Source organism: Lolium rigidum, chromosome 6, assembly GCF_022539505.1.
Source record: "Lolium rigidum isolate FL_2022 chromosome 6, APGP_CSIRO_Lrig_0.1, whole genome shotgun sequence".
NCBI lineage: Eukaryota > Viridiplantae > Streptophyta > Magnoliopsida > Poales > Poaceae > Lolium > Lolium rigidum.
Genome location: NC_061513.1, coordinates 46,472,068 through 46,476,665, shown reverse-complemented (window position 1 = coordinate 46,476,665; position 4,598 = coordinate 46,472,068).

The window sequence follows — 4,598 nt, the reverse complement described above, 5'->3', positions numbered from 1 at the left end:
CAAGAATTGGTAGTCACTAGGGTCACCACCGATCTTGTAGACGACGTATGCCGATGAATTCGGCACTTCTGGTGCTACCAACGCAAACGGCAGCGGTGGACGGGACTGGAGTGGCATCTCTCCTTGGTAAGTCCCCAGAGCCGGTCCTGACGGAGAATACTGATGGCTCATGATTTCCTGGATCACTCGCAGAGCGACACGCTCCAAAGTGTTCACCAGGCTCTCAGAATGGTGGTGCAGCGAATGAGCCACCATGAAGTTGATCTCCTGACGCAGCGATCTGGTGCGTTCTTCTGACGGGGTGGACAGGTCCACTCCATCGAGCGCGCTCAGTGAGAACCCTTTCCACCCGATGCCATGTGAGCGGGTTCCGTGAAAAGAGCCGATGAGGTCGGCTTCGAGGACCGCCTTGATCTCGTCATGCTTCTTCTTCAGCTCGTCGGCCGGATCCTCGTACTTGACCGGAGTGCCTTCCGCCATCTCAGATGTAGATGGCGATGCGGTTGATGTCGAAGATTGTCCCACCGGCGTGCCGAATGTGTTGCGGTCAGAAACCCACCGGCGGGCAGCGACGGGCAACACCGTAGAGCCGGGAATCTCCCGAGATCTGCGGCTGGCCCCGGTCCCTCCGAGCGACGGCCCGCAAAGCCTTCGGCACGCACGTCCGATGCTGATGCAAGGGCGTGCCACCTGACCTATACCTGGTCAGGAAGGTGTTGGAGAATGCCTCGCTTAATTTCCTGCATGGCATACACGTAAACATTAAATACGAGCCTCGATCGGCTCTCAGGTTGTCCTGTGAATCGGCTCAAAGAGCCGATCCACCCATGATGCGTACGAGGTGTACGATCAGATGGTGGTCCCGCTTGATCAAGATGAAGCTAAAGCGACCTACTACGATTTAGGGTTTTCACCGCATAATCGGAACATCCTACTCGTGATCGAGCCTCGCGGCCACGCACGGTGATCGTAAACCGACCCTAGACAAGGCCTAAAAACCAACACGAAGTTGATCCTCGAACATCCTGTCTAGGGCTAGCAAACTACACCCTACGCGCCACCGGATCCTTCGACCCGCTCTGTAAGGCCTAACAATGCAGATATTAAACTAATCCTTGAAGAACAAGGAGCAATCATAACGGATCGGATCTACTAGATAATGATCAAGCGGGTGCCGCCCTTACACCCAAGATAGGCGTAAGGGCGGCTAGATGCCTAAGGGTTGCACGACGATAGCATATGATACGAAGAACAATGCTAACCCTAAAACATCTATGATAACTACGTTGCTCGCCATCAAAAAGGCTTCAGTACGAGCAACGCATGGATGACGAATAAACGTGTGCTGCCTAGATCGCAAGGCAGCATGGTGCTTACCCGGAAGAAACCCTCGAGACGGGGGAGTTGGCGATGCGCCGAGATTGGTTTGTGGTGAACGTTGGTTGTTGTTTATTTCATAAACCCTAGATACATATTTATAGTCCGGGGACTTTCTAATTCAGGCGTGCACCTAACCGTGCACGGGTTAAACTCTAACTTCTAAATTAAGATGCGATCTACTATAATACAGATACACGGGCAATTTAGCCCAAACTTGGTATAAAAGGCCGATTCATGTATTCCTTCTATGTATATCCTTCAAATCCGTCTTCAATCGCGGCCCACCTCTGATCCGGTCAAATTCTGGTGATAACAAGGGTATACTACATAACCACAGAAAAACATTGGATGGGCATGTACCTCTCGGTTGAAGTAGTAGACGCATAACCGGCACACCTCACAATAATGAAACTACCAGGAACAAGTGACAAATGTATGAGATTAAATCTCTCAGTTGTTTGAACTCTCCATCATCTCACTATAGGAAAACTACAAAGATCCAAATTAGTTTCAAACAAGAACCTACATTTTTCACAATTCTAACGACTTTCATCAACTAAATTCAAGTACCATCAGAAAAAAACCAAACATATAACATCAAGAAAATTTTCTTGTTAATGAACATACTTGTATTTATAACCCCTTTGACATGAACAAAACACTATCTGTCACATGCATCAAGTTACTTAATTTTATTCATCCCTTAACTCAAATATAATATATTAATGAGTTTTTTTCAATCTCAACAACCATTCCCCATTTTGCAATTGAAAATAAACTATCTTGACAATCTTCACGATAAAGGATAAAGCTCATATGCATGGGGCTGGATGACTTGCCTACCAAAAGCACCACCAACATGCATGCTCTTGACAATTAGGACCATCGCACACGGACATGGTGTGAATCAACCATGATGATTATACATATGAACGGTTGTGTGGTAGCGGACCTGATGCCTAGCAGAGAAAAAGGCATAGACGTGGATGTCCATGGGATCAGGCCCAACAACAGCTTAATTTGAGTTCAACCACCCAAGTGTCAAGCATAATCTCATGTTACTGTTTAAGACTGTAACATCAAAGCACAATTTTCTCTGAATACTAGTACATCACCACAATAGCAGCTTAAGAGACAAAAAATGGCTCTCAATAGAAGTTTTATATTTTTCGGTTTTTTTAGTAGCGGCAAATTTTATTGAAAAGAAGATAAAAGAATTGAATTATAAGAATCAAGGTCGGTAGAAAGTTTAACCATGATCAAATAGAAATTGACCACAAAAGTGCCATTGATCATTCTAGTCCACCCTTCTAATTCTATTGTCGTTAACTTGAAAACTCCAGTATGATATGATCAGCTAGGTACTGAAAATAATTTCACTATTTAAAAACTATACTCAAAAAGTTCTCCTAAATTCGATAAAATTTCATGCGACTTTTTTTTTGGGTATTTTGACATCTATTGGATATAGTAAATGTATGTTGTAAATTCTGGAACACTGAATTGTCAATTGTGAACCATCCACCCATCTATCCCCTCACACAACAATGTTATTTTCCTTATGACTCATCACCCTCCCAGTAAAGTTTTCGAATGTATGGTCAATCCATTCATACATTTCCAGAAATGTGAGCCGCTAAGATCTGCAGCGGCATGAGATAGCATCGGACTTTTGAGATATATTTATTGTCAAAAACACTTGTCAAATCCCCTCATGTATTCTCCAACTTCAAAGTCACGTGTACAACAAACTCCGATTCATAATTTTTAATTGTAGCACATCTAGAACGCCGCAAATTAACCTTTGGTAGACACACAGTAGGCAGATGATACATTATATTTTCACCAATTTCTCATCAAATCAATCTAGCTCTGTGACCCATTCAAAAAGCTCTATGATAGTATGTTCTTTACATCATTGCTTTGGTGACTATATGAAAGACAACATGTAAATGTACACTACTCAAAACGGCATTCACCCAAGTTACCTCACACTTGGACCATTTTTGGTTGCCCGCTTCCTTTTCGAGCATTTTTGGAACATAAACTAGTGGATCCTCCGTGGGCTAGGGCATGTCTAGATCCACCTTCTTCATCCTGTTTAGTTGTCCACATTGCATTATGGGCTGATTCCGTACCCGCCGTTTGGTTGGCATCATGTGAGGCTAAAGTCTACGGGGATGCAATTGATTCATGACATATAACTTTTCCTTCCAATGTAACAACTTCTTTTATTACTCTTTTGGGTGTTCTGGTTAGCCAAACATTTCTCATCATATCAAGAGCAACCAACATGAACACTCACATATTCTGGCTTGACGGCTCCATCATCTGCACACATCCCTTACTCATCATGTGCCCTCTAGGGTCAACCACCCATCAATGGTTGGTTTTCCATCTTTCTCCATGCCCCCCCACGTCCTCTAGTCATGTGTTGTTTTTCACACTACCCACACTTCAGTTTCAGCTTTTTTTCCCGACCTTCCACATAACTCCCTTCCCGACGGCTTGTAAATGAATAGCTAGGCTTGTGAATGCGCTGCACCCTTTTCTTGTTTTGTCCAGATGACTGGTCGACCATGTGTAGTCATGGACCTAGGTTTCCCACCTTGTTTTTTCACTTGCAATTTCATTATCTTACATGAGAATACATGTGAGAGCCCCATGTTTGGTTGGCTGCATTTCTTCATTCTAAGCAAGACTAACTGACTGTTTCATTGACCGCAACATGGTTGATGTGGTAGCCTCTATAGTGAGTAGTGAGATTACCCATCACTCACAGACAACTGCATAGCAATATAAACAATTTAGAATTAGGAGACATTACTAGGTAGTAGCACGCAAACTAAAACAACTGCACCACGAGTTAACCAACAACAACTCTTTATGCGTAACTCCTACATACCAAGTCCCAAAATATTACATACCTGCAACTTTCATCAAGTCCTAGCTAATGGAGAATATATCATACCACCTCCTAAAATATATATGAACTTCATCAATAGATCATGAACACCATCAAACAACAAAATATACATGACCTTAATCAGCATATCAAGAGAGGCAACAAAGTTGCATTGCATGTTGTGAAAAAAAAGGAGATCGTTGGTTTGAGAAAGAGCACTACCATGTGTGGAACCAATCGTCGAACCAGAAATCATTCTTATTTGAGTATTGTTGATAAATAAAAACCACAATCACACAATACAACACAAGGT